Raw genomic sequence first — 11,390 nt, 5'->3', positions numbered from 1 at the left:
ATTAGACCTCCCATTTAAGAAAAGCCCAGGACCAGATGAACTTACAGCAGAATTCTACAAGGCCATGAAGGCAGAGCACACACTAATATTCCTCCAAATCTTCAATAAAATTGAAAGAGAAAGTTCACTACCGAACACATTCTATGAAGCCATCGTAACCTACATCCCCAAACCAGGCAGGGACTCATCAAAGAAAGAGAATTATAGACCCATTTCTTTGATGAACATTGATGCAAAAATTCTCAACAAAATTTTTGACAATCAACTTCAACCATTAATCCAAAAAAACACACACCATGATCAAACAGGATTGATTTCAGGGATGCAAACCATGTTCAATATATGCAAATCAATATAAAGCTTCACATCAACAAAGAAAGGATAAGAGGCACATGGTTATCTCAATAGATGCAGAAAATAGCATTCGACAAGGTCCAACACCCCTTTATGATGAGGGTTCTGGAAAACATAGGAATATAAGGAACATTCCTCAAAACAATAAAGGCAGTATATGACAAATCTACAGCCAGCATTATTCTTTCTTTTAATTTGTATTTTTTATTGTGAAAATACTGTACAGAGGGGTTACAATTACATGGGCAAGATAGTGAGTACATTTCTTATCAAGCATTGTAGCCTTCTACTTTGCTTACCCTTCCCATCTCTTCCCATCCTCCCTCCCTCCCCATCCAATCCTGCACCCCCCAAGTTGTAAAGTTCGTTTTCGACATGACAACTTGTACTTCTCATTATTGCAAAAGGTCCACCTATATCCTTATTTAAACGACTTGTTTTCCCCTTCCCCTCCACAAATTATACCGTCATCAAATACAGTGAAAGCAGGGGTTATACTGTGGGGGAGGGACATACAAAGCAAAAAAGAAATAATCTTATAATTGCGTTAGAAACAAATGCATGAAAGGAAAAAAATATTTAAAATACATATCTTAGGGTTCATTTTCCTAGCATCCCATTATCTGGCCTATTCTGCTTGACTCAGACATATACTAGATATTGCAAATAACGGAAATCATGGGACCTATGTTTCTTTGGGCTTGGCTTACTTCACTTAATATAATTTGTTCCAAGTCTTTCCATATCCTAAAAATGGGGCAATGTCATTCTTTCTGATGGAGGCATAGAATTCCTTTGTGTATATATACCACATTTTCTTGATCCATTCATCTACTGAGGGGCATCTGGGTTGGTTTCATAGCTTAGCTATAGTAAATAATGCTGCAATGAACATACTTGTGCTGGTAGCTTTAGTGTGGTCTTGTTTGTAAACATTTGGGTAAATGCCCAAAAGTGGGACTGCTGGATCATAGGGGAACCCTATGTGGAGTTTTTGAGGAACCTCCATACTAGTTTCCAAAGTGTTTGAACAAGTTTACACTCCCCCCAACAACGAAGTAAGGTTTCCTACTGTCCACATCACTTCCAGCATCTGTTGTTATTAGAGTTCTAGATTTTTGCCATTCTAACTGGGGTGAGGTAGTATCTCAATGTTATTTTGATTTGCATTTCTTTTATGACTAGGGAGGTTGAGCATTTCTTCATGTGTATATTGGCCATTCTTCATTCTTCATCAGAGAAGTTTCTCTTTAAGTCATTAGCCGACTTATTTATTGGGCAGTTGTTTCTTTGAGCATTTGTTGTTGGGGGATTTAATTTTTTGAGTTCCAAATATATTTTAGATATGAGACCCTTGTCCATTATATGGCTATTGAAGATCTAAACAACTGCATAAATCAACTAGATTTAACAGTCATCTACTGAATATTCACCCAGTAGCAGAATACACATTTTTTCTCAGCAGCACATGGAACATTTTACAAAATAGACCCAGTTGTAGGCCACAAAGCAAACTTGTCCAAATTCAGAAACATTGAAGCTATACCTTGCGTTCTCTCTGACCACAAGGGAATAAAATTAGATCTCAACTCCAAAAGCCACCAAAAAATGTCTGGTAACCCATGGAGGCTGAAAACACACTGCTGAATCACAAGTGGGTCCAGGAAGAGATTAGAAAGGAAATTCAAAAGTTCATGCTGTTCAACAAAAATGAGTTCTGAGTTCCTACAACAACAAATTGGAGAGAACTGAAACCAACAATTTAATGAGACATCTGAACCTCCTTGAACAAGAGCAACAAAATAAACCCCAATCCAGTAGACGGAAAGAAATAATTAAAATTAAATCAGAATTAAGTGTATTAGAATCCAAAAAACGATAGAAAGAATCAATAAAACAAAGAGTTGGTTCTTCGAAAAATCAAAAAAATTGACAGGCCCTTAGCAAATGTTATCAGAAAAAGAAGAGAACACACCTAAATAAATAAACTCAGAGAGGAGAATGAAAACATCACCACGGAAACAACCAAGATTCAGAACATTTTAAGGAATACTTCTCAAAACTTTATGCTAATAAGTTTGAGAACTTGGCAGAAATGGACCTTTTCTTAGAAAATATTGACATGCCCAAACTAAACCAAGATGAGTCAAACCATCTTAACAGGCCCATATCAAGCATTGAAATAGAAACAGCAATAAGAGACCTCTCAGCTAAGAAAAGTCCAGGACCAGATGGTTCTAAAACGGAATTCTACAAGGCCTTCAAAGCTGAGCTCACACCAATACTCCTCCAAATCTTCAATGAAATTGTAAGAGAAAGTTCACTACCGAACACATTCTATGAAGCCATCATAACGTTCATCCCAAAACCAGGCAGGGACTCATCAAAGAAAGAGAACTATAGACCCATTTCTTTGATGAACATTGATACAAAACTTCTCAACAAAATTTTGGCCAATCAACTTCAACAATTTATCCAAAAAATCATACACCATGATCAAACAGAATTCATTTCAGGGATGCCAAGCTGGTTCAATATACGTAAATCAATTAATATTATTCATCTCATCAACAGGAGCAAGGATAAGAACCACATGGTTATCTCAATAGATGCAGAAAAAGCATTCGACAAGATCCAACACCCCTTTATGATGAAGGTTTTGGAAAAATTAGGAATCCATGGAACATTCCTCAATACAATAGTCTGTATATGACAAACCTACAGCCAGCATTATACTTAATGGTGAAAAACTAAAGCAATTTCCTCTTAACTCAGGAACAATACAAGCATGTCCACACTCTTCCCTTCTCTTCAACCTTGCATTAGAATGCCTAGCTACAGCAATAAGACAAGTTGCAGACATAAATGAGTTCCAAATAGGGAAAAAAGAAATAAAACTCTCCCTCTTTGCAGATGACATGATCTTGTACTTAAAGCATCCCATAGATTCCACTCCCAAATTACTCAAACTGATTCAAAACTTTGGCAAGTAGCAGGGTATAAAATTAACCCTAAAAAATCAATGACTTTTCTGTATGCCAACAATGAGAAAAGTGGGGCTGAAATTAGGAATGCAACTCCATTTGTAATAGCCCCACAAAAAATAAAATACCCAGCATTATTCTTAATGGAGAAAACCTCAAGCCATTTCCTCTTAACTCAGAAATGAGACAAGGATGTCCACCCTCTCCATATCTCTTCAATCTAATATTAGAATGCGTAGCTTCAGCAATAAAACAAGATGGAAACATAAAAGAGATCCCAATAGGGAAAGAAGAAGTAAAACTCTCCCTCTTTGCAGATGACATGATCTTGTATTTAATGAATCCCACCAACTCCATTGTCAAATTACTCGAGCTGATTCAAAACTTTGGCAAAGTAACAGTGTATAATATTTACTCTCAAAAATCAATGGCTTTTCTGTATGCTAACCTTGAAAAAAGCGTGGCTGAAATCAGGAAAGAAACTCTGTTCATAATAGCTCCACAAATAATAAAATACCTAGAACTTAACTATAAACAAAGAACTGAAGGACCTCTATGATGAAAACTTTACAAACCTGTAGAAGGAAATCAACATAGAACTTAGAAAGTGATAAAAAACTCCCATGCTCCTGGATTGGCAGAAGCAATATCGTGAAAATGGCAATATTTCCCAAGGCTATCTTCCAATTCAACAGGATTCCTATCAATATTCCAACCTAATTTCTCAAGGAAATAGAAAAGACAATCAAAAAATTCATACACAACAATAAAAGACCTCGAATAGCAAAAACGATCCTGAATAGAAAGAACAGTGTTGTAAGAATATCAATAACAAATTTGAAACTCTACTACAAAGCCATAGTAATCAATACAGCTTGGTCCAGGCACAAGGAAAGACATCAGGACCAATGGAATAGAAATGAGAACACAGAAGTGTTCCGACAGAACTATAGCCTTTAATGAGGGAGCTAAAAAATAGAATGGAAGAAAGCCAGACTCTTTTGTAAATGGTGCCAGCAAAATTGGTTAATCATTTGTAGAAAATTAAAGCTAGATTCTTATATGTCACCCTGTACCAGAATCAACTCCAAATGGATCAAAGATCTCAGTATCAAAGCAAACAATGAAAACATTACAGTATGGAACAGGAGGAACCCTAGGTTTCCTTGGTGCAGGAAAATATTTTCTTAATAGAGACCCAGAAACAAAACAAATCAAAGAAAGGTTGGACAGATGGGATTGCATGAAATTGCAGAGCTTCTGCTTGGCAAAGGACTTAGCTAGCAAGATCAATAGAAGGCCCACACTAGCCATACAACGGACAAGGATCTCCTATCTAAAATATACTTAGAACTCAAAAAATTAAATCCTCCAACAAATCCTCAAAGCATCAACTGCCCAATTAATAAGTGGACTAAAATCTTGAAGTGAGAACTTCTCTGAAGAAGAAAGAAGGATGGCCAGTAGACACATGAAGAATTGTTCACCTCCCTAGCCATAAAAGATATGCAAATCAAAAGAACATTGAGATACCACCTCACTCCAGTTAGAATGGCTATAATCAAGAACTCTAATAACAACAGATGCTGGAGGGGATGTGGACAGAAGGGAACCTTACTGCATTGTTGGTGGGAGTGTAAACTTGTTCAACCACTTTGGAAAGCAGTATGGAGGGTCTACAACAGACTCCACATAGAGCTTCCCCATGACCCAGCAATCCCACTTTTGGGCATTTACCCAAATGATCACAAACAAGACCACACTAAAGCTACCAGCACAACAATGTTTATTGCAGCATTCTTTACCATAGCTAAGAAGTATAACCAACCCTGATGCTCCTCACTAGATGAATGGAGCAAGAAAATGTGGTACATATACCACATTTCTTTGCTCTATCAAAAGAAGGATATTGCCCCATTTGCTAGGAAATTGAAAGTCTTGGAAAAAATTATATTAATTGAAGTAAGCCAGGACCAAGGAAACACTGGTTCCAAGCTTCCCCTATTTGCAATAACTAGTATATATCTGAGACAAGCAGAAACAGATAAGTTGATATTAGATGAAATGAACCCGAAGATAAGGATTCAAATGTTTATTTTTTTTGTTTCTTGCGATTGTTCCTAACATATTCATAAGATTATTTCTTTTTTGCTTTGTATGTTCTTCCCTCACAGTATAACCCTTTTTTCACTGTATTTGATACTGGTATACTTAGTGGAGGGGAAGGGAAAAAACAAATTGTTTCAGTAGGGATCCAGGTGGACCCATTGCAACAATAAGATGTTACAAGTCTTTATGTCAAAAAAAAAACTTTACAATTTTGGCAGTGGGCGAGGGGTGTATTGGGTTGGGGTGGATGGGAAGAGATGGTAAAGGGAAATAAAGGAGGATGCAAAAATAATTGATCAGAAATGTACTCATTACATTGCCCATGTAATTGTAAACTCTCTGTATTGTATTTTTACAATGAAAAAGAAACTAAAAATATAAAAAGAATCTCATGAACTTTCCTACCTGGGCTGGCTTTGAACTGCAATCCTCACATCTCAGTCTCATGAGTAGTTAGGATTACATGTGTGAGCCACCTGTACCCAGCTTCCTCATTTATTTTATTTTTTTAATTTTTTATTGTGAAAATAAGGTACAGAGGGGTTACAATTACATGGGCAAGATAATGAGTACATTTCTTATCAAGCATTGTAGCCTCATCCTTTGTTTCCCCTTCTCATGCCTTCCCATCCTCTCCCCCCCTTCCCCCCCCCCCACACCAAAGTTGTAAAGTTGGTTTTCGACATGACGACTTGTACATCTCATTATTGCAATGGGTCCACCTATATCCCTATTTAATTGATTTGTTTTCCTATGGTGAATTCTAGCTGACTCCTTGTAGTTCCTAGCAAACTACAAAGTAGGGCTAGTTGTACCTCATCCATTACAGTAGTCCTTGGGTATAAATGACTGCTGAATGCAGGAAGGAGATGCGTCTAATATAAAATACACTGCTGTCTTGGTATTTAAAAAAAACTAACAAACAGCTGAGAGTAGTTCACATCTGTAATACTCAGAATGATGACATCTGATAATTATGCTGAATTTTGATTAAAGCTCTTTTGGTGGTTTTTATTATAGGTTTTATTTATTTTCCTATTTTACTGTTTCTTATGTGACTACTGAAAAACTGAATGAGTTCCATGGCTTCTGTTCCTGGATGACTTTGGAGGTGCTCTAGAAACTTCATCAGAGGCCAAACTTGTTCTACTCAGTTGAGTAGCCAGCCACAAACCTGTAAGTGACAACACTTAACGTAAGCAAAATTACATGAAATTAAAAATTCAGACAGTCAGTTTACCTAGCCATATTTTAAATAAAAATAGAATTCAAGTTTCAGCTAATGTTAGTAAAGTTTTAATATATTATTTCTATCTGTGTCCTCTGTCACACTGCCACAGAAGAATGTAAAACGTATGGGATATCATGTGGCTCCCAAGGCCTGGACATACTTACTTACTCTGTTTCTTTACAGAAAATGTTTGTCTGACCATGTTCCCTAGTGAACATCATTTATTATGCAGAGCTACCCTCTTTTCCATATACAGTTATTCTCCCTCTTCTTTTCTCTCTCCTTCTCTCTTCTCTCACCCAATCCCTTCCTTTTCTTGTGTTAAGGATCAAAACTCATGCATGCTAAGCTGCTAAGCTGAATTCCAGCCCTGTTTGATGACGGGGTAGATTTTCGGGGCTTGAATTTTGGTCCTGGACAATGTCTGTGAACTTTTGTGCTCAAGGCTAGTTCTCTGCCACTTGAGCCACAGCCCCACTTCTGTCTTTTTGGTGGTTAATTAGAGATAAGGTCTCATTAGCTTTCCTTCTTGGGCTGAATTAGAACCATGATCTCATCAGCTTATGATTACAGGAATGAGACATTGGCATCTACCTTACATTTTCTTAAGTTTTCAATTAGAACCTATATCCAAATGACATATATCTTCTTTAAATGTAAAAGAGAACAAGTGTGGGAACCTTTCAGAGAAGTAAACAACTGAAAACTGTATAGATTTAAATATCTCTGTATCATCACAAAATTGATAAGTATTTTTTTTTTGTCGGTCGTAGGGCTTGAACTCTGGGCCTGGGCGCTATCCCTCAGCTCTTCAGCACTAGGCGAGCGCTCTACCACTTGAGTAACAGCACCACTTCCGGTTTTCTGGTGGTTTATTGGAGATAGGAGTCTCACGGTCTCTCCTGCCCTGGCTGGCTTTGAACCGCGATCCTCAGATCTCAGCCTCCTGAGTTGCTAGGATGACAGGCGTGAGCCACCAGCACCCAACAAGTATTTCTATTAATAAGATATTATAAGGTGAATTTTCAGGACTAACACTAACAAAGTATTTGGAGAAATGATATTGCTTTAATTTTAGGTATCCAAGTCATATACTTTATTCTATATCTTAGCTTGAGAAATCTGATACATTGTATAGAATAATTCCTATGAATTTCTGAGGTACATAAAAATAATGACAGACCTGGTTCAGTCATTGATTTTAGAGTTCTAAAACCATATTTACAAATTACTTTGTATTTTAAGCCATACAGTATAGCGATTTTATCTAAAGCATGCTTTACTGACACATATCACTAGAAAAATTTTCTTAAAAATATAGTGAATTTGGAAAATCAGTCTATACTCAAATCTTTTCAAATTAAGAATAGATTTGAATAGTGATGATACATGGCTAAGCAATAACTTGAAATAATTATCACTATCTATCTTGACAGGTAGGATTAGTAGCTTCTTCGATTTCTAGTTGTTATAATATTTATACTTAAGTAATGCTACAACAGTGTTAGAATCTTGACAATTTCGAAAGGACAGATAAGAAAAACAATCTCAAGCCAGCGCTAGTGGCTCTTGGTTGTAATTCTAACTCCTCAGGAGGCTGAGATCTGAGGATTGCAGTTAAAAGCTATCTCAGGCAGGAAAGTTCATGAGACTCTTATCTGCAATAAACCTGTAAGAAAACTGGAAGTGGTGCAGTGGCTTAAGTGGTAGAGCGCTAGCCTTGAGCTGAAAAGCTCAAATCAGACCCAGAATCCCGAGTCCCACAACCGACAAAAAAAAAATGTTCCTAACTGGACAGATGGATGCAAATTGAGTACATTTTCTCGATGAAGTATATTTAGGGCTAGTTTTTCTATATTTTGTCTTACCTCATACGTTGTGATTTTTTGCAATGAATTGAAGGTTCTTAAGCTACTTTTTTTCTATGAATAATTGAGTTTGTAATAAAGTAATTTTGTAAAAGATTGTCTATTTTCCATTATTCCTTTTTATCGTTTAAATCTTCCTCTTTGTTCTGCACCACCTTCCACTTCCACACGTTTCCAGAGTGTATCATAAGAAGACTGTACACATTATTCTGGGGTCCACCAGTGCCTCCCATGTTATTAGGTAAGGCTATGAACCACTCTTTAACAAATATCTGGGGATTTTCTTTCACTTTAATCCTAATGAATTAAAAATAGAAGGAGTTAGAAAAGTTCTAAGTCAGTGACTGCACTTGTGGTTTGCTGTGTACAAAAAGATCCATGAAAGCAGTAGTAGTAAGTGTTAAATTGAAGTATCTAGGAGAAATTATTTACCTATAAGCTCCCCTAACCTCTAAAACACTGAGAGAGCAAGTATTTTTCATTGTACACAGGTTTCTTGTTCAGTGTTCTGACCGTTGATTAATACATTCTGTTCCTTTTGCACTTGTAGCCAAAATCAACCTTGTCTTTGTTATTTTTTTTAATTGTGAAAATGCCATACAGAGGGGTTGCATTTACATGGGCAAGGTAATGAGTATATTTCTTATCAGACATTTTTGCCTCCTCCTTTGTTTCCCGTCCCATCACCTCCCCCACCCCCGCCAAAGTTGTAAAGTTCGTTTATCGACGTAATGTCTTGTACATCTCATTGTTGCAATGGGTCCAGCTGTATCCCTATTTAAACCATTTGTTTCTTCCCTTCCCCTCCACAAACCTTGTCTTTGTTATTATTTTTTATTCATATATATATATATATATATATATATATATATTTGTTTTTTGTTTTTATTGTGAAAATACCATACAGAGGGGTTACAATTACATGGGCAAGATAACGAGTACATTCCTTATCAAGCATTGTTGCCTCCTCGTTTTTTCCCTTCCCATCCCTTCCCATACTTCTCCCTTCCCCCTCGATCCTCTCCCTACCCCTTACCAAAGTTGATAAATTCGTTTTTCGACATAACAACTTGTACATCTCATTGTTGCAATGGGTCCACCTGTTATTCTTATCTCAAAGAAATGAGTCAAACAGAGCACCGGAGCATGGTGTTCAAATATGTAACTGAGGTCTTTTTGCTGTGTCTCCCCATGAAGAATATTAGAAAGGCAAAAAAGCATGAATGAGAGACTGAGAGGGTAACACTATACTGACTTTGCAACAAGTTTATTTGCACAATGAAATCATCTGTATATGAAGGCAGAGTTCTCCTTCATGATCATGTCTTAAAGATTCTACCTCTTTTTTCTTTTCTTTTTTCTTATTTTTGCTAGATATATGGCTAGAACTCAGGGCCTGGATCCTGTACCTGAGGTCTTTTGCTCAAAGCTACTGCTCTACTACTTATATTCACAGCCCCACTTCTGAGAATGCCTGAGCACCGATGGCTCACACCTGCCGTGCATGAGACACTTATCTCCTACTAATCACAGAAAAATCTGGAAGTGGCGTTGTGATTCAAGTGGTGGACCACTAACTTTGAATAAAAGCAGCTCAGAACCAAGTACCAGAAAAAAAGAGTATACTAGACAGATACCTTGAAGGAAAGTATAGGAATCTCTAGAAATAAAGCAAGGCTTTCCAAAAGCAGTGATGATTAGTCTATGTTCTACTATATTAGATATGATTTATCTGTCTTAATACTGAATACCTCTAATATCCTAGTCCCTTTTCCCAAAATAAAAAAAAATTGAAAACAAATGGCTTTAATTTTAAACCTATAAGCGTCTCATCCACCTACTGATAAATTTGAATGACCAAAAAAATAATTTTGGCGGTGGGGGTGTGGTACGAGTGAGAATTCTCAACTTTTGCCTCAGGAACATTTTCTTTTCAGATTACAGCTTTGATGATCCAGAAAAATGTTTAAACTAATTGTGTTGTATCTTAGACATTATTATAGAATTAAGAATATCTCTTTTAATCTCACTCTAACTGTGTATAGGATGAAAAAATAGTTTATTCCAATGTATTAGAATACTTCAGATTTTTTTGATTCTCCTAATCTGATAGTCATACTCTGAAAACAAATCCTTAAGTTATTGAAAACTGATGAGCTTTCTTTCTGCCATAGGACAAGGAGGAGACAGAACTTGCTTCATTTTATATAGCTGTGGAGGGGAAGGGATTGTCCTACAGCATCACCTTTGAAACCTTGGTGGTGAAACTTTTGACATAAACATTCTCATCAGGGACATCAGTTCAACCAAAATGAGTTGCCATGGTCTGAAGTCTCCCCTCCGGTTGCTCTGTTCCCATCTTGCAAGTTACATTCCAAACTAGAGATGTCCACCATGCTAGGCAGACTGCTTAGTTTTTTTTGAAAGTCTATGAGTGAATGAAGGTATCTTACAGGACTTTATCATTTAGTGACATGCATGAAGAATTTACACATAATAGGAATCAGTTCTCAATTGTGGAGATTTGTGATGAGATTTCATATCTTATCCATTAATGTTCCATAGGCCAAGTACTTTAACTTGAATCAAAATGATGACATGGCAAAATTAAAATATAATAGTGTTTTCAAATCCAACTGCAAAGTATTTCTGCTCATGAAAACATAAAATGAGCTATCCTCATTGCCCAATTTAGTACTTGTTTGACCATATGAAAATTCTTCATTGTGACTAAAATTTTTAATTTATTTTTAAAAATGAAAAATATTTTAAATTCCCATGTGCATATCCCATTAGGAAGTTGAGGTGATACCCAGAAGCTCTCAGAACTCTATTCCTGTCACT

This window comes from Dipodomys merriami, unplaced genomic scaffold, assembly GCF_024711535.1.
Source record: "Dipodomys merriami isolate MVZ:Mamm:240054 unplaced genomic scaffold, mDipMer1.0.p SCAF_768, whole genome shotgun sequence".
Taxonomy (NCBI): domain Eukaryota; kingdom Metazoa; phylum Chordata; class Mammalia; order Rodentia; family Heteromyidae; genus Dipodomys; species Dipodomys merriami.
Note: the sequence above shows the minus strand (reverse complement) of the source record.